This window comes from Berghia stephanieae, chromosome 15 (assembly GCF_034508935.2).
Source record: "Berghia stephanieae isolate SIO BIC M18660-M18661 chromosome 15, UCSD_Bste_1.3, whole genome shotgun sequence".
Lineage (NCBI taxonomy): Eukaryota > Metazoa > Mollusca > Gastropoda > Nudibranchia > Aeolidiidae > Berghia > Berghia stephanieae.
In genome coordinates this window covers 14,559,418-14,580,417 of record NC_088374.1, presented here as the reverse complement: position 1 = coordinate 14,580,417, position 21,000 = coordinate 14,559,418, and the positions used below count along the sequence as shown (strand labels likewise).

Here is a 21,000-nt window from a genome sequence, read left to right as displayed (position 1 = left end):
ATTTATTTATTTATTTATTTATTTATTTATTTTATTTTATTTTATTTTATTAATTTATTTAATTGATTTTATTTATTTGATGTATTATACACACACACACACACACACACATACACACACACACAGTATTACATATTCCAAGTGACGTCATGAATTGGTTTATAGCTCCTTAAGCACAGTGACTTGTTTCTATCTGTTATGTTGAAGGAGTCGTCGGATCAAAGTACATACGATATCAATAAATTATATCTATTCTTATCTAAGAAATGGGTCTGATCTTGTAACATTAACATAATAAAGTCTGTCGTTGGTAAATAATTACTCTGTTTACACATGTGTGTTTATGTGTGTGTTCGCGTGTTATATATATATATATAATATATATATATAAATATATATATATATATATATATATATATATATATATATATACTTTTCTTAAGAGAAGGGAGAGAAAAGAGAGAGAGAGAGAGAGAGAGAGAGAGAGAGAGAGAGAGAGAGAGAGAAATAGAGAGAGATAGAGAGAGAGAAATAGAAGAGAGAGAAAGAGAGAAGAGAAAGAGAAGAGAAAAGAAAGAAAAGAAGAAAGAGAAAGAAGAGAAAGAAGAAAGAAAGAAGAGAGAGAGGAGAGAGAGAGAGAGAGAGAGAGAGAGAGAGAGAGAGAGAGAGAGAGAGAGAGAGAGTAAGAGAGATATGAAAGGGAATATTAAATCATGAGATTATCGTTTCCAAGAAAACACACCTTTGAGAATTATAACCCTTAATTCCGTGTTGTGTGTTATAGCTAATGTACATTCTACAGGACACACACACACACACACACACACACACACACACACACACATCCTCTTTTTGATCCTTATAGATAGAATGCGTTTGGCTAAGAAGCTCACAACATTGCCACCCGGAAGTGTCCGACACATAAAACTGTGTTATCATGAACTGTTATCGTCTGGTTAATGCAGTTCAGTGAAAATTATTCATAAACGTGGATGGCAAAAAAAATTAACAAAGACCTGAGTGACGTCATCTTCGATCAATCTATACAAGCACATGCCAAAATTGTTTTTAGTTGTTGGTTTGTTTTTAAAAGTCAATATGTTTTGTTTTTGTGGCTTTAAAAAAAAATGTAATTGTCATGTTTTTTTGTGGGGGGGGGGGGGGGGGGGGGGGGGGTTGGTGAGAGGAGGGGGGGGTTGGGGGGTGGTATTTTTAAAGATTTTGTTAGGCCAGAATTTTCTATTTTAAATTTTGATGAATTAACATTCTTAGACACCAGCTGTTTGGTGTCTCGTCTTGTAATAAAAGAAGCCGAGATTTGGGCGTGGTTAGTAAACAGGTGGATACTAAGTCTCCGAAAAGACTGGTCCCATACACACTTCCAATGATTTTGGAACCGATAGAGTAAAAGGTGCAGCGTCAAGAAGGTTCTATCCTAGTGTTGTACTTGACCTTTTCAAAATATTATCCATAACAACAATGTTAAAAGAACCCCATTAATACGATTCAACAGTCGTGACGTCACTTCCTTCCTAATGACGCATGGTAACTTAGCAACACTGGCTCTAAACTATGGGAACAATGGCGGACGCCCGTATGAAATATTTCTCCGGCGAGCATAAAAGCGTATCCAGAGGGGAAAAAACCCCATGAATTTGATCATCTTTTGACTTTAACACATTCTGATCACATGACATATGAAAAGTTCTAGCCAGCTTGAAGAATAAACAGTAATTATTTTCTTTGTTTAGAACCAAGATGGCTGCCGTTGCGGGCGGCGTGACATCAGACTACTGAATCAAATTGCATTCAGTTATCATGCCTGCAAATGTTGTCCGCTTAGGTAATTTACTCACAACATTCCGTCAGTCGGATATAACGTATCAACTCATAAGGCTGTGCGTAACCTTGACTGTTTATAGATAGTTCGAAGATGACGTCACTCAGGCCTTTGTTATTGTTTTTTGCCATCTGCGTTTATGAGTAATGCTCACTGAACAGTATCAACCCGACTATAAACGTTCATGGATACACACAGTTTTGTGTGTTGGTCGATGAACTTCCGGATGGCAATGTTATGAGCTTCTTAGCCAAGCGCATACTATCTATAGTCTGATTGACACATTTAATGAAAACTACTCATAAAAATGGCTGGTTAAAATAAAAACAAAGAGTCAATTTCATGCTATCTATAGATAGTATGCGCTTGGCTAAGAAGCTCATAACGTTGCCATCCGGAAGTATAACGGACCAACACACAAAACCTTATGTAACCATGAACGTTTATAGTCTAATTAATACAGTTTAGTGAGAATTACTCATAAACGCGGATGGTAAAAACCAATAACAAAGACCTGAGTCACGTCATCTTCGAACTATCTATCGACAAAGAGTTGTGTGACGTCATAACATTAATTTTTCATTGCGTCAGTGTCTTGTTATGACGCAATATGACGTCAAACACAATGAGGTCGTCATTTTAGTGCAACGTAATCTAATAATAACTTGGAATTGACTGGGTTGTGAACCTTCGCCTCAAAACGGTATGAAGTCGGGTTTCGTAAGATGTTGAAAATTGAATTTATAGCAAGAAATATCAGACTTGTGTTGAGTTTATCGATTTCTTGAGGAGAATGGATACCACATTTCAGGGTGCTAATGCCAACTGTTTAGATTTTGGACCAGTTTAAAATTAAATTCGGCTTATAAGTATACGGTTCGTTCCGACATAATACCGTTTTGAGACGTTGGGTCACAGTTAACCCCTGTGTTGGGGTCAAATCTATATATAGAAACGTTATAAGATATCGGATGTCAGGATGGCAATGTCTGATCCAATTCACAGGTGGGCAGACGTCTTAATGGTGATTGTCGTATCTGTCTGAATAAACAAAGACTGTCTGTGGGATGACAGGGGGGTATCGTTGTTGTTGATAACAGGTTGTGAAATGATGATGATGACGATGATGGTAATGGTGGTGATGATGAAGATGATGATGATGGTGGTGGTGGTGGTGGTGGTGGTGGTGATGATGATGATGATGATGATGATGATGATGATGACGACGACGACGACGATGATGATGATGATGATGATGATGATGATGATGATGATGATGATGATGGTGGTGAAGATGATGATGATGATGATGATGATGATGATGATGATGATGATGATGATAATCATGGTTATGATGATGATGATGATGATGATGATGATGATGATGATGGTTATGATGACGATGATGATGATGATGATGATGATGATGATGATGATGATGATGATGATGATGATGATGATAATCATGGTTATGATGATGATGATGATGATGATGATGATGATGATGATGATGGTTATGATGACGATGATGATGAGGAGGATTACTGGACGTAAAAGAGCGAGTATGGATGATCTATATTGACGACCAGCACTTAATTACAAGAGAACATAAGATGCCGTCACTTTGAAACCAGAAGATCGTAGTTTCACACTTCCAATGAGATTGGAACCAGTTATTGTTTGTCACATCACACTTTTGTTCTCTATTCATGGTTAACGCTATAGTAGCCGGTGTGAACTCCATAGCCTCTGAACCGCTGCATTGACAGACATAACCTTGCTTCAAACACAGACTGATAGATAGATGAATATTGACCTTTTTTATATAGAGAGAATGCGCTTGGCTAAGAAGCTCATAACATTGCCATCCGGAAGTATAACGGACCAACACACAAAACTGTGTATATCCATGAACGTTTATAGATAGAATGCGCTTGGGAGTTCACAACATTGCCATCCGGAAGTATAACGGACCAACTGACAAACTCTGTGTAACCATTAACTTTTTTGTCTGGTTAATACAGTTTAGTGAGAACAACTCACAAACGCGGATGGCAAAAACAATAACAAAGGCCTGAGTGACGTCATCTGCATACTATCTATAGTCGTGTTAATACAGTTCAGTGAGTATAACTCATAAACGAGGATGGCAAAAAACAATAACAAAGACCTGAGTGACGTCATCTTCGAACTATCTATAGAGCAATATCCACTAATTGTGCTCAAAGCGGCGCTTTACAAGGGGTCCCTGACCAACAGCAGCCTTTAACATACCTAATTGAGGCTGGGACATGACGCCTGTTAATCGATGTTACAATTTTTTTTCGGACAGAGACAACGATGTTAACTGCAATGTATTCATATTACATCTGAGTACGGTGAGAGAATGTATGTAAAGAGACTTTTTCCAAAGACTCAAAAATACGCTGAGCGAGGCTCGAACCCAGGACCTTTCCAATCCGAAAGCGAGTGTCATACCACAAGACCACATAGCCGCACATCTACCCTCAAGCACAGACTGACAAACTGTACTAATGATATAAGCACAGGTCACACAACACTAACAACACATGTGTTAAACTATTTACATAATTAACAATGTAGATAAGATAAGACATATCGATCAGAATGCAATTCAATATGACGTATTTCACAAAGGATAACAAAACTATTTTTAGACTGGATAGGCAATACATTCTGAAATAGGATAAATACAAAGCGTCCTGTCGTTGTGAGGTAGCGTGGCCGAGCGGTCTAAGGCGCTGGTTTTAGGCACCAGTCTCTTCGGAGGCGTGGGTTCGAATCCCACCGCTGCCATTTTTTTTTTCATATCTTTCTTTTTTCTTTTCCATTTGTTCTATTTTTCTGTTTGCTCTTTTTTGTGTGTGTGTTTTTTTTTTCTTTGTTTTTTTTTTTTGTTGTTGTTTTTTTTTTTAATTTTTTTTTTTTTTTTTGATGGGGATGCATTTGTTGTTTGTGTTATTTTATGTCTATTCTTTTCCACAATGTCAACTAATAATAATAATAATAATAATAATAATAATAATAATAATAATAATAATAATAATAATAATAATAATAATAATAATAATAATAATAATACGTATATTGAGAGAAATAATGATCTGGAAATAAAATAGATCTACCTTACAGTTCAAAGAGTTAATGTGTGAAGTGGGAGGGGCCCCAGGGGTATTATGGGATTGGAGAGGTGTGTGATTTGATAGCCTCTCTAACGGGAATGAAAATCACAGAATGGGGGCCGAGATGGAAGATTTCACGACACGGAGACTTTAACTCATTCAATCCTAGAAATGTTTTGCTACTTTTTTCAAAATTGGAAAAAAATTGTATTAATAATGAGCATGTGCATAGAATTTTTTTGATATTTTCTCAAAATTGGAAAAAAAATGTATTAAAAATGAGCATGTGCATAGAAATGTTTTGATATTTTCTCAAAATTGGAAAAAAAAATGTATTAAAAATGAGCATGTGCATAGAAATGTTTTGATATTTTCTCAAAATTGGAAAAAAAAATGTATTAAAAATGAGCATGTGCATAGAGGATATTTGTTTTCAACTATCATTAACATGTAAAAATTAAAAACATTTGCTTTGATGTTACAAACGCCTATACTTTGTCTCAGAGAAATGTAATATAATATAGGTATGGGGTAAAAGTAGCCCCGGGTAAACTACGGATGTAGTCGGTGTTAGGGTTAAGTGAGTTAATGTGAGGAATTGTCATGGTTAGAATTAGGGTAATGTTAGCTACTTAATTGTCGTACTTTGGGAAGAAAATAAAATAACTCGTATTTTAAAATTTGGCCAGAAAACTCGTTCTTCAAATATCGATCGATTTAAATGACCCTCATCTTGACAAACACTTTCAAACCTGGGACTTAAAGGAAGATTTTGTGAAGTCCCAGGTTTGAGAGTGTCTTGCCAAGATGAGGGTCATTTAAATCGATGGATATTTGAAGGACAAGTTTTCTGGCCAAATTTTTAAAATTCGTATTTGTTATTTTTCTAGAGTATGGCAGTTAATCTGTTTATAGATTACGGTGAAGACGGTGGGAGTTGCGGTGACGATAATAATGATGATGAGATTGAAGATGATTGTGATATTGTAACGATAATGGTTGTGGATAATGATAATGGTGTTGATGTGATTATTCTGATCATTTGAGAGCAGAGCCGTTAGACCTACCCGCCATACCAACCACCCGACGACCTCTGCCGTTTTTTTTTTTTTTTTTATCGAGCTTGGTATGGATAGGTGCGGCTATGTGGTCTAATGGTAAGACACTCGCTTTCGGATCGGAAGGTCCAGGGTTCGAGACTCTGTCGATGCTGCACTCAGACGACCTTGCTGACTGAAATTTGTAACTTACCCCCCCCCCCCCCCCCCCCCCCGCCCAAAAAAAAAAAATATCTATAATGTACCCTGCTGCCGTCTCACGACAAAATTATCTTAAAGTGTCGAAAATGTTGAGAAATTGCGTAATGTTACGTTATTACTTTATATCCGGCTGGTGGATGTTTTGAGTGTTTCGCATAAACAAATAGTATCAATACTTATCAGCGTTCGAGTGAGTATATTATATATATATGTGTGTGTGTGTGTGTGTGTGTGTGTGTGTGTGTGTATGTATAATTTATCATTTATTTAAATACAGTGTCAACCAATGTTTATATATATACAAACATCTCGACATAATAACTGTGTTTATATACCTAGACATCAGCATTGGCGACAATGTGCGATAACTCATAGACAGATATCACTTACGGGAAAGGGCCTTTATTTCAACATTTCAAATATTTCAAACATAAAAGGCAAACAAAGTATTTAATTAATTTATCATTCGGTCATGCTATGATGTCGTCTTGTTTAGGAGACGAGTGACTTTAATCTTCTCCTTACCAACTATAGATAGTATGCAGTTGACGTCACTCAGGTCTTTGTTATTGCTTTTTGTCATCAGCATTTATGAGTAATACTCACTAAACTGTATTAACCAGACTATAGTGAATGCGATTAGCGGAAGAGTAGCGTCCCTTGATTGGACGTCATCGGCTGAAAAGTTATTAGAGAGAGAACGTCATGGTGTTTGTGCGCATGCGTCTCTCGTCCTCGCTTCCGGTGAAAGCGGCATGAGACACTTCACCGAAAGCGAGGACGAGAGATACGCATGCGCAAAACCATTTTGACGTTCTCTCTTTAAGGTGACGTCCAATCAAGGGACGCTACTCTTCCACTAATCTCATTCCCTATAAACGTTCAAAGTTACACCTTGTTTTGTGTGTTGGTCTGTTATACTTCCGGATGGCAATGTTATGAACTTCTTAGCCAAGCGCATACTATCTATATGCTCAGGTCTTTGTTATTGTTTTTTGCCATCCGCGTTTATGAGTAATGCTCACTAAACTATATTGACCTGACTATAAACGTTCATGGATACACACAGTTTTGTGTGTTGGTCCGTTATACTTCCGGATGGCAATGTTATGAGCTTCTTAGCCAAGCGCATACTATCTATAGCCTGACACTAAAACCTCTCAGACTTATAGTCTGACGTCATTTTTAAAATAGTTTTGTGCAGCATCTAGTGAGTTGTCGTTAGTAGAGCTCAAGGAAACAAGTGATTCCATTGGTTGAACTATTGAATACAACTCACGATTTGTTTTCTTTTGTGGCCAAAGACTTTTCTTTTGACGTAATTTTTTGGTCAGTGTCAGGCTACGGTCCAATCATATCCATCGTTATGTTATAGCCTGATACTGAAATCCAAAAGGACTGGGAGTTTGACGTCATTATTTGGTTTTTGCACCGCCCAGTGAGTTGTCGTTAGTAGAGCTCATGGAAACGAGTTATTTCATTGGTTGAACTATTGAATACAACTCACGATTTGTTTTCTTTTGTGGCAAAAGACTGGCATTTGACGTCATTTTTTGGTCAGTATCAGGCCATAACTTTACGAAGGCCACGGTCCAATCCACCTCCTTCGTCTTCTTCCTAAATACCTAAATAATGATCATGACTATAATTTACCGCCTCCAGCTATCCGTAATCGTTTATAAACTCGATATGGATTTCTACACAATGGACGCCATTCAGTTTTTTACGACCTTGAAAACATCAGACTGATGATCCCAGCCCGTCGCCATTTCTGAGGAAATAAAACACAATATATAATTATTTAGTTTTTCTCCACTGGATACACTTTTATGCTCGTCGGAGAAATATTTCATAAGGGCGTCAGTCCACCATTGTTCCGATAGTTTAGAACCAGTTACAAAGTTACTATGCGTCATTACGAGGGAAGTGACGTCACGACTGATGAAGCCTATGATCACCACTAGTTACCACCTCCAAATCTCTGTAATCGTTTATAAACTCGATATCGATTTCTACACAATGGACGCCATTCAGTTTTTTACGACATTGAGAACATCAAACTGATCTCAGCCCGTCGCCATTCTCTGAGGAAATAAAAAAACACAACATATAATTATATAGAAATTTTGGACAGAAAATTCGTCCTTCAAATTATTGTATCGATCGATTAAAAACCAAAATGACCCTCATTTGGTCCAAAAAAAAACAAAAAAAAAAAAAAAACCCGCTCAATTTTGGGATTTCTTGAAACCTTCTTTTGGAGTTTCAGTTTTTGAGATATTATATTGACAAGATGGCCGCCATGTTTATGGATCGATCGATATTTGAAGGACGATTTTTCTGGCCAAAATTTTAAAAATGTGTTCTATTTTTTTTTTCGGAGACTTTACGACTTGGGGCCGAATTGATGCGCCCATAAGAGTGAATCCTAATGTAGTTCCTCGTTTTTCATGTCTTATTTCATTGACTTGTGTAAACGGCCTGGATTGTGTCCCCTTATTCAATGTAAGTAATGAAGCTTGCAAAGAGATTAACTGACCCGGCTTCAGTCATTGCAGATGAAAAGACTTTGTCGATCTTGGTCATAAGTTGTTCAACAAATACGTTATTGTCGATGCGTGGCCATCGTTAACTTTTATAGATTGTAAGCTCACAACATTGACATCCGGAAGTATAACGAACCAACACACAAAATTATGTGTTACCTTGAACGTTTATAGTCTGGTTAATACAGTTTAGTGAGAATTACTCATAAACGCGGATGACAAAAAGCTGAAACAAAGACCCGAGTGACGTCACTTTCATACTATGTATAAATGATATTTCTCCTTTTGGAAAAAAAAAGCCCCCCCCCCCCCCCCCCCCCCCTTTTTCTTTCCCTTTCTATTCTTCGTTCGACCCACCAGTTACTGGATAGCTGGGTTTGTTAGATATGTAGGAAAGTATTCTTTGTATAAGACCAGCACCATATCCAAAGGGTTGCAAGCATTTGCTCCTATCTATTTAGCGCCACAATATAGATAGTATGCAGATGACGTCACTCAGGCCTTTGTTATTGTTTTTGCCATCCGCGTTTGTGAGTTGTTCTCACTAAACTATATTAACCAGACTATAAAAGTTCATGGTTACACAGAGTTTGTGTGTTGGTCCGTTATACTTCCGGATGGCAATGTTGTGAACTCCTTGGCCAAGCGCATTCTATCTATAGCTTGTCGCTACATTGTCTCTTTTCTTCTTTTCAGTGTTTTCTCTTAAATTTAAATTGAGCTTTTTTATATAGCGCAATTTCCACTTAACGTGCTCAAAGCGCTTTACGAGGAGTCCCTGGTCAACAGCAACATTTAACATGTAGGACGGGACATGACGTCTGTTAGGCGATATTACAATTTTTCGGACAAAGACAACGCTGTAAATTTAGAAGCCATCAAAATAGGGTTCACCAGCCGTGACGTCACTTCCCTCGAAATGACGCATAGTAACTTAGTAACTGGTTCTAAACTATCAGAACAATAGCGAACCCTCTTATGAAATACATCTCCGACGAGCAAAAACGTGTATCTAGATGAGAAAAACATTATAAATCTGATCATGTTTTGACTTATATACATTCTGATCAATTGTCACGTGAAAACGATCTTGTCAGCATGAAGAATAAAAAGTAGCGATTTTATTTGTTTAGAACCAGGCTGCTCGTTGCTGGGCGACGTGACATCAGACTATAGATAGTTCGAAGATGACGTCACTCAGGCCTTTGTTATTGTTTTTGCCATCCGCGTTTGTGAGTTGTTCTCACTAAACTGTATTAACCAAACTATAAAAGTTCATGGTTACACAGAGTTTGTGTGTTGGTCCGTTATACTTCCGGATGGCAATGTTGTGAACTCCTTGGCCAAGCGCATTCTATCTATTGAATTCTATTGTTTTCCAAGGTCACAGTTTAATGGGGATGATTTGTATTTCGGCTCCATTAATGTGTTCGAGGTCATTTGTCACATTGCAAAGTGTGCTCAAAATGAACAACATAGTGAAAAGTGTTCACAGTTTGAGAAATATCCAACGTCACAATGGGTCATTTTGCTCAGCATGACTCATGGGGTATGTTTACAACTTTCATAAACAAAGCAACGTGTTTTCAATTATTGAGAAATGTCCAATCGTTGGAGACCAACAAATCATGTGATCGATGACTAGGTTGGACGAAAACATGAATATAGATAGAATGAAGTTGACGTCACTCGGATCTTTGTTATTGCTTATTGCCATCCGTGTTTATGAGTAATTCTCAATAAACTGTATTATCAACTAGACTTTAAACGTTCAAGGTTACACATAGTTTTGTGTGTTGGTCCGTTATACTTCAGGATGGCAATGTTGTGAGCTTCTTACTTAGCCAAGCGTACACTATCTATAGATAGAATGCGCTTGGCCAAGGAGTTCACAACATTGCCATCCGGAAGTATAGATAGTATGCGCTTGGCTAAGAAGCTCATAACATTGCCATCCGGAAGTATAACGGACCAACACACAAAACTGTGTGTATCCATGAACGTTTATAGTCGGGCTAATACAGTTCAGTGAGTATTACTCACGAACGCGGATGGCAAAAACATTAACAAAGACCTGAGTGACGTCATCTTTGAACTATCTATAGATAGAACGAAGATGACGTCACTCAGGTCTTTGCTATTACTTATTGCCATCCATGTTTATGAGTAATTCTCACTAAACTTTATTATTAACTAGACTGTAAACGTTCAAGGTTACACATAGTTTTGTGCGTTGGTCCGTTATACTTCCCTATGGCAATGTTGTGAGCTTCTTAGCCGAGCGTTCACAATCTATAGATAGAATGCGCTTGGCCAAGGAGTTCATAACATTGCCATCCGGAAGTATAACGGACCAACACACACACTCTGTGTAACCATGAACTTTTATAGTCTAGTTAATACAGTTTAGTGAGAACAACTCACAAACGCGGATGGCAAAAACAATAACAAAGGCCTGAGTGACGTCATCTGCATACTATCTATACGACAAGATATTGGAGTTGCCAGGCTTCATTCTACACACAACCAGACTTAGAGATATCACATTCTTTGGAGATCTACAACTGCCGATAGTTAAATCCAATAATATCTAACAATATGCCTAAATATCACACTTCTCTAACAATATAACCGACATCAAAGGCAAGTCTTCCACCCTCTTCTGTCTTCAACACGGAACACCAATAGGGAATGAGATTAGCAGAAGAGTAGCGTCCCTTGATTGGACGTCACCCATAGTCTGTGACGTCACCGGCGGAAAAGTTATTAGAGAGAGAACGTCTTGTTGGTTGTGGGCATGCGTCTCTTGTCCTCGCTTCCGGTAAAAGCGGCTTGAGACACTTCAAAACCAAATTGACATTCTCTCTGTAAGGTGACGCCCAATCAAGGGACGCTACTCTTCCGCTAATCTAATTCCCTGTAGATAGAATGAAGTTGACGTCACGCAAGTCGTTGTTATTTGTTTTGTTTTTTCCAACCGCGTTTAAGAGAAATTCTTACTAAACTGAATTAACCAGACTATAAAAGTTTAAGGTTGCACACATAGATCTGTGTGTTGGTTCGTTATACTTCCGGATGGCAATGTTGTGAGCTTGTTAACCAAACGCACACTATCTATACGACAAGATATTGCAGAAGGTTACATTCTTCATTCCTACAGACTTAGAGATATCGCACATCTTTGGCTATCTACAACTGCGGACAGATAAATCTAATAAGATCTAACTATATGCCTAAATATCACACTTGACTGACAATACAACCCACATCAAAGGCAGGACTTCCACCCTCTGTCTTCAACACGGAACACCAATGGATAGAATGAAGCTGACGTCACTCAGGTCTTTGTTCAAGGTTACACATAGCTTTCTGTGTTTGTCCAATGTTATGAGCGTCTTAGCCAAGCGCATTCTATCTATAACGGACCAACACACAAAACTATGTGTAACAATGAACGTTTATAGTCTGGATAATACAGTTTAATGATAACTACACACATACAGACTTAGAGATATCACATTCTTTGGAGATCTACAACTGCGGACAGATAAATCCAATAAGATCTAACAATATGCCTCAATATCACACTTCACCAACAATACAACCCACATCAAAGACAAGTCTTCCACCCTCTTCTGTCTTCAACACGGAACACCGATACTGACCAAACGTGACATAACGCTTTTATTTACTTTGGGCCGGACAATCTTTTTTTCGTATATTATATTATGGAAAGATTTGGATTACGTGTAAAAAGTGTCAGCTTTAAAACTTAGTTTTTAATAAATAAGATTTTTTAAAAGTAATCCTTCCGCGCCATTAAAAAGAAATAAAAATTAGCTTTATAATAGAGCAATATCAACTAAACGTGCTCAAATCGCTTTACAATGGATCCCTAGCCAACAGCAACAGTTTGTTTTTTTTTAAACCACTAGACCAAATAGACGAACAAGCCCATGGTGCCGGGATTATCCGGGGTTTCTTAAAGTGCGAAAAAAGGACAATAGCAATTGCTTGCTATCTTTTGTATAGGACGCAGTCTAGTGCAGAATATTTTCCGCCTGATCACTGTTATGTGGGCAGAGAGGTCAGCAGAAAAAGAATTGACTGCACCGACCGGCCATCAATCTCGGTCCCTTTGGTTTTGAAGCGCGTGCACCACAGTGAGCTATCGGGACCCCCCCCCCCCCCCCCCCCCCATTTTTTTAAATTTAAAAAACTTTGAGCTTTTATAAGGCGTCAATATCCACTAAACGTGCTCAAAGCACGGCGGCAGATCGTTCAGTCACGTCGGACCTTCCATCTGGAACTCTCTTCCTAAAAGAATAAGAGAAGCGAAGTCCTTATCAATATTTAAATCAAAGCTAAAACACCATCTCTTTGTTAAAACACATCTTGCTTAATGCATCTTTGAAATTTGATTGACCCCAATATGAATGTTAATTTAGTTTATGTTATTATATCATTATTTTATATTATTTCCGTATTTGACATAGCATGTGGATGTATTATAACATATCTTGTATTAATGACTTTATGTTTAGTTATTACATTGTTGTAATATGATAATATTATGTTGATGTAGTTTGTATAATGTTTCATTTGTATAACAATGTCGCTGTATTATTGTTTCGCGCATTGAGCATCACCCAGTGATGAAAATGCGCGTTATAAATGTCATGTATTATTATTATTATTATTATTATTATTATTATTATTATTATTATTATTATTATTATTATTATTATTATTATTATTATTATTATTATTATTATCATTATTATTATTATTATTATTATTATTATTATTATTATTATTATTATTATTATTAAAGCGCTTGACAAGGGATTTAACGATTGAAATATAGGCAGTTAGTAGTCATCTGAATTAATCGTTACTTGATTTTATGGTTTTTTGGAGTGTTTTTTTTTTTTTTTTACAAAAAAGAATGGTCTTTTTTTTTTTTTTTTTTATAAAAACTGTTTTTTTTCCAGGCTACATACGGCATGCTGACATATAGAAATTTCATGCATGTCATATCTATAATAATATGACTACTACACATTTATTGATAACACAATAAACACGAAATGTCTGTGGATTTCTGTAATCTTTTCATAAATCTCTGGAATTCTGTCTGCCTTGCATTGCAAGAAACAATGAAATATCTTATGTGTGTTTAACATGCTTACTGTCGTACACTGGAAAAAACCTCGTATTTAAAAATTTGGCCAGAAAACTCGTCCTTCAACTTTCGATCGAGTTAAATGACCCCCATCTTGGCCAAAACTCTCAAACTTGGGATTTAAGGAAGACTTTGCGAAGTCCCAGGTTTGAGAGTTTTTGGCTAAGATGAGGGTCATTTAAATCGATCGATATTTGAAGGACGTGTTTTATGGCCAAATTTTAAATACGTGTTTTTTCGGAGTACGGCAGTTAATTGGATATTTGAGTCACTGTCTTGTAATCTTACGGATTATGGGATCTTCAAAGGCTTGGGCCGTATAATCACGGATATGTTATGTTATGTTATATATGTTGTTGTTCTTCTTCTTCTTCTTCTTCTTCTTCTTCTTCTTCTTCTTCTTCTTCTTCTTCTTCTTCTTCTTCTTCTTCTTCTTCTTCTTCTTCTTCTTCTTTCTTCTTCTTCTTCTTCTTCTTCTTCTTTCTTCTTCTTCTTCTTCTTCTTCTTCTTCTTCTTCTTTCTTCTTCTTCTTCTTCTTCTTCTTCTTCTTCTTCTTCTTCTTCTTCTTCTTCTTCTTCTTCTTCTTCTTCTTCTTCTTCTTCTTCTTCTTCTTCTTCTTCTTTCTTCTTCTTCTTCTTCTTCTTCTTCTTCTCTTCTTCTTCTTCTTCTTCTTTCTTCTTCTTCTTCTTCTTCTTCTTCTTCTTCTTCTTCTTCTTCTTCTTCTTCTTCTTCTTCTTCTTCTTCTTCTTCTTCTTCTTCTTCTTCTTCTTCTTCTTCTTCTTCTTCTTCTTCTTCTTCTTCTTCTTCTTCTTCTTCTTCTTCTTCTTCTTCTTCTTCTTCTTCTTCTTCTTCTTCTCTTCTTCTTCTTCTTCTTCTTCTTCTTCTTCTTCTTTCTTCTCTTCTTCTTCTCTTCTTCTTCTTCTTCTTCTTCTTCTTCTTCTTCTTCTTCTTCTTCTTCTTCTTCTTCTTCTTCTTCTTCTTCTTCTTCTTCTTCTTTCTTCTTCTTCTTCTTCTTTCTTCTTCTTCTTCTTCTTCTTCTTCTTCTCTTCTTTTCTTCTTCTTCTTCTTCTTTCTTCTTCTTCTTCTTCTTCTTCTTCTTCTTCTTCTTCTTCTTCTTCTTCTTCTTCTTCTTCTTTTCTTCTTCTTTCTTCTTCTTCTTCTTCTTCTTCTTTCTTTTCTTCTTCTTCTTCTTCTTCTTCTTCTTCTTGTTCTTCTTGTTCTTCTTCTTCTTGTTCTTCTTCTTCTTCTTGTTCTTCTTGTTCTTCTTCTTCTTGTTCTTCTTGTTCTTCTTCTTCTTGTTCTTCTTCTTCTTCTTCTTCTTGTTCTTCTTCTTCTTCTTCTTCTTGTTCTTCTTCTTCTTGTTCTTCTTCTTCTTCTTTCTTCTTCTTCTTCTTCTTCTTCTTCTTCTTCTTCTTCTTCTTCTTCTTCTTCTTCTTTCTTCTTCTTCTTCTTCTTCTTCTTCTTCTTCTTCTTCTTCTTCTTCTTCTTCTTCTTCTTCTTCTTTTCTTCTTCTTCTTCTTTCTTCTTCTTCTTCTTCTTCTTCTTCTTCTTCTTCTTCTTTCTTTCTTCTTCTTTCTTCTCTTCTTCTTCTTCTTCTTCTTCTTCTTTCTTCTTCTTCTTCTTCTCTTCTTCTTCTTCTTCTTCTTCTTCTTCTCTTCTTCTTCTCTTCTTCTTCTTCTTCTCTTCTTCTTCTTCTTCTTCTTCTTCTTCTTCTTCTTCTTCTTCTTCTTTTCTTCTTCTTTCTTCTTCTTCTTCTTCTTCTTCTTCTTCTTCTTCTTCTTCTTCTTCTTCTTCTTCTTCTTCTTCTCTTCTTCTTCTTCTTCTTCTTCTTCTTCTTCTTCTTCTTCTTCTTCTCTTCTTCTTCTTCTTCTTCTTCTTCTTCTTCTTCTTCTTCTTCTTCTTCTTCTTCTTCTTCTTCTTCTTCTTCTTTCTTCTTCTTCTTCTTCTTCTTCTTCTTCTTCTTCTTCTTCTTCTTCTTCTTCTTCTTCTTCTTCTTCTTCTTCTTCTTCTTCTTCTTCTTCTTCTTCTTTCTTCTTCTTCTTCTTTTCTTTCTTCTTCTTCTTCTTCTTCTTCTTCTTCTTCTTCTTCTTCTTCTTCTTTCTTCTTCTTCTTCTCTTTTTTCTTCTTCTTTTCTTCTTCTTCTTCTTCTTCTTCTTCTTCTTCTTCTTCTTCTTCTTTCTTCTTCTTCTTTTTTTCTTCTTCTTCTTTCTTCTTCTTCTTTTTTCTTCTTCTCTTCTTCTTCTTCTTCCTCTTCTTCCATTTCTTCTTCTTCTTCTTCTTCTTCTTCTTCTTCTTCTTCTTGAATTTTTATACTAATAACTTTACTAGATATCAGTTCACATAAATTTCTCTCTTTGATCCTTTTCACTTGGATTCAACATCATGACACAGCACATCTATCTAAAGATAGTATGCGCTTGACTCACAACTTAGCCATCCGGAAGTATAACGGATCAACGCACAAAAATATGTGTAACCATCAACTTTTTATAGTCTGGCTAATACAGTTTAGTGAAAATTACTCATAAACCTGGATGTCAAAAAACAATAACAAAGACCCAAGTGACGTCAACTTCATTCTACCTATAGATAGTATGCACTTGGCGAAGAAGCTCACAACATTGCCATCCGGAAGTATAACGGACCAACGCACAAAACTATGTGTAACCATGAACTTTTATAGTCTGGTTAATACTAATATTAACTGCGATAGATTTATCATTTTTTTCTGCCTATTTACAAAACGTCAACAAAGCAAACATTAATCGATTCAAAAATATAAAAACCAGTCGATAAAAACTCTATCAAAAAAATATCATGATAATAACATTATTATTTGTTTAAGAATTCCAAAGACTTTAACTCACTCAATCCTAGAGATTTTTGCTATAGATAGTTCGAAGATGACGTCACTCAGGTATTTGGTATTGTTTTTTGCCATCCGGGTTTATGATTAATGCTCACTGAACTGTATTAACCAGACTATAAACGTTCATGGATACACACAGTTTTGTGTGTTGGTCCGTTATACTTCCGGATGGCAATGTTATGAGCTTCTTAGCCAAGCGCATACTATCTATACAAAAGACGTCTAACTTAGACATCATGGCACAAGACCGAAGGGCGAGAGCTCAGGTGGTCGCTGGTTCGGATAAGTAAGTAAGTAAGTTAGTAAGTAAGTAAGTAAGATTCTTGCTATTTTTCAAATTGGAAAAAAAAAGTATTAAAGAATGAGCATGCACATAGATAGTTTTATTCAACTACCATTAACATGTAAAAACTAAAAAGCAATAGCTTTGATACTACACCTAAAGATAGTATGCGCTAGGCTAAGAAGCTCATAACATTGCCATCCGGAAGTATAACGGACCAACACACAAAACTGTGTGTATCCATGAACGTTTATAGTCGGGTTAATACAGTTCAGTGAGCATTACTCATAAACGCGGATGGCAAAAAACAATAACAAAGACCCGAGTGACGTCATCTGCATACTATCTATAATTTGTCTCAGATAAATGTAATAAATTATAGGCATGGGGTAAAAGTAATCCCGGGTAAACTACGGATATAGTCGGTGTTAGGGTTGAGTGAGTTAAAGTCGCTCGTCTCCCACACAAGACGACAACATAGTATGACCGAATGATAAATAAATAAATTGCTTTGTTTGCCTTTTATGTTTGAAATATTTGAAATGTTGAAATATAGGCCCTTTCCCATAAGTGATATCTGTCTATGAGTTATCGCACATTGTCGCCAATGCTGATGTCTAGGTATATAAACACAGTTATTATGTCGAGATGTTTGTATATATATAAACATTGGTTGACACTGTATTTAAATAAATGATAGATTATACATACATACATATATACATACATATATACATACATATATATATATATATATATATATATATATATATATATATATGAGTGTTGGTGGGTACTTGTAGGTACGAAAGTGCTCGATAATGGTGGTTAGAGCTAATATATAAAAAAATGTGAGTGAAAATTTACATTATATATATATATATATATATATATATATATATATATATATATATATTGAATCGTGTTTGATACAAATATGGAACGAAAAGTAGACTGTCTGAAACATTGTGGTAAATATTAAAATTATATATATATATAAACCAAAGCTTCTATATAGAGCAATATCCACTAAATGTGCTAAGAGCGCTTTAGAAAGGTCCCTGACCAACAGAAACACGTAACATGTAGAACGACACACGACATGACGCCTGTTAGGCGATAATACAATTTTTTTTCCCGACAGAGACAACGCTGTTAACGGCCAAGTACTCATTTTACACCTGAGTACGGTGAGAGAATGTGAGTAAAGAGTCTTTTTCCAAGGACTCAACTATGCGCCGAGCGAGCGAGCGAGCGAGGTTCGAAACCAGGACCTTCCGATCCGAATCGAATGTCATACCACAAGACCACATGAACGCTGATAAGTATTAATGCTATGCGTTTATGAAAAATACTCACAGCATTTGCCAGTCGGATATAACGTAACAACGTAATAATAGCGCAATATTTCACGACATTTTCGACACTTTAAGATCATTTTGTCGTCAGATGGCAGCAGGGTATAATATAGAAATTTTTTTTTTTTTGGGGGGGGGGGGATGGGGGGGGATGGGGGGGGAGGGAGGGGGGGGGGGAGTAAGCTACAAACTTTAGTCATCCATGTCGTCTGACTTCCTTAGCGTCGACAAAGTCCCTGATTTTTGTGATAAGAAACAGACTAGAGTTCGAAACTGAAAAACAGAGATAGGAATCTTGTAGCTACGGCTATGTGGTCTTGTCGTGGTAGGACAATCGCTTTCGGATCGGGAAGTCTTGGGTTAGAACCTTGCTCAGCGCATAGTTCAGTCCTTGGAAAAAGGCTCTTTACTCACATTCTCTATAGACCGTACTCAGATGTAAAATGAGTACTTGGCCGTTTACAGCGTTGTCTCTGTCCAACAAAAAAAAAAGTAATATCGCCAAACAGGCGTCATGTCTTGTTCTATATGTAACGTGTTGCTGTTGGTAAGGGACCTCTTATAAAGCGCTTTGAGCACGTTTAGTGGATATTGCGCTATATAACATGGAGAAGAATTAAAGAAGCTGATATACAGAGAAGTGGTAAGACATGGAATGAGATTTTTTAAAAAGGTAGCTCAGGATAGAGAAGGATGGAAACTATTTGTCTTGGCCTATACCCTGACCCAGGGTGAAAAAGGCAATGATGATGATGATGATGATGATGATGATGATGATGATGATGATGATGTTGATGATGATGATGATGATGATGATGATGCGCTATATAAAATTATCTAGTTTAACTTTCAGAGTTGCAAGAGGGTTTTTTTGAGTATCAAGATCAGATCTTGTCAAGTAGGTAAACATCCTCTCGCTCCATATCTTTAGTTGTAAACTATCTATGTGTTCAAGTTCAAATTCAACGTCTTTATCTGCAAAAGTCGAATACGATTCAGTAGTCTGATGACACGCCGCCCGGCAACGGCGGCCATCTTGGTTCTAAACAAAGAAAATCATTACTTTTTATTCTTCATGCTGGCTAGAACTTTTCATATGTCTTGTGATCAGAATGTGTAAAAGTCAAAATATGATCAAATTTATGGGGTTTTTTCCTCTGGATACGCTTTTATGCTCGCCGGGGAAATATTTCATACGGGCGTCCGCCATTGTTCCGATAGTTTAGAGCCAGTGTTACTAAGTTACCATGCGTCATAAGGAAGGAAGTGACGTCACGACTGTTGAAGAGTATTACCCTTCACTTTAAATTTTATACAATTATGTGGTGACTTTCTCCATTATTCTGGTTATTGAGTTGAAAGATAAATGTTTAATGGTTGACCAAATTTGTTGTTGTTGTTGGTAATATCAAGGATTTCTGGTGGGAGAGTGTGCCTTTTCTTGATGGTTCTTGGGAAGAATCTAACTGTGTATCATGATCAGACCGTGTCAAGACGGTAAACATTCTCTCGCTCCGTATGTGTATTTGTAATACTAGTCAGTGGAGAAACCGCAATATTTGCGGTATTTCTTTTTTACGAAACCCGCCAAAACCCTTAGTCCCAGGTTCACTCCCCACTGGTGTATACTGCCCTGAGTCCCAGGTTTACTCTCAACTGTTGCACATTTCCCATAACTTTGTCGGATATTTTTTCAAGAATGACGAAGCCTTTTCAAACTATGCGCCGAGTGAGACTCGAACCCAGGACCTTCCATACCATAAGGCCACATAGCTTTTCAGTTTAATTTGAAAAACTAAAACCATTAAACTTAAACTAAATTAAGTAAAGGCAATTTTAAACAGTTCATTCTTGAAACTGGACTTGAAAGAGTTAAAAGTTGGAGAGTTTCTGGTTGTGGAAGACAGAGAATTCCAGATTTTTTACGAGAAAATTTTAATTTTATGATTATCAGATTTCTATCTTTTAAAAAATTGGTTTTTACTTGTTTTTGTTTTTGTTCGTTTGTTTGTTTGTTTTTTTGTTTTGTTTTGTTTCTTTTGTTTTTTTGGTTTTCTTTTGGGTTTTTTGTTTTTTTAAGAAGAAAGCTGAGACAGACTTGGCGAAAGCGTAAAACTGGCTCCGTATAATAATATATATAAAATCTCCCTATTATTTTCGTATGTAAAGCCAGCTTTACTTACCACAAAGATATTATTATTAACTTATCGTATCGTCTCGTCTCGTCCGTGTTACGAGATTTACGACCGTGTGTATGTGTGTGTGTGTGTGTGTTATTAGCCTCGTTGACAAATGGCTGCCACTACAGATAAGACTTGTCAAGGAACTAAACCACCCAGCCAGATTTATAGGGTACCAATTGGTCTTATGGCTTCGAGATTATTGACTATTTGTTGAAGTAAATAATATAGTTCCGTTCGTGTCTGAGAACTTCCAAAGTATGTACCTACAAAGACTTCAGATTAAATTCAGAGACCCGCTTAGGTATGTGTATTATTATTATTTTTTTTTTTTTGA

General features: G+C 36.5%; 1 non-coding gene across 1 annotated transcript; it reads left to right on the top strand.

The window, feature by feature from the left end:
* Window positions 1-4,575: 4,575 nt before the first annotated feature.
* On the top strand, window positions 4,576-4,657 carry Trnal-uag (transfer RNA leucine (anticodon UAG)). Its single transcript has one exon. It is a non-coding gene; the product is annotated as a tRNA-Leu (tRNA).
* The last annotated feature ends 16,343 nt before the right edge of the window (window positions 4,658-21,000 follow it).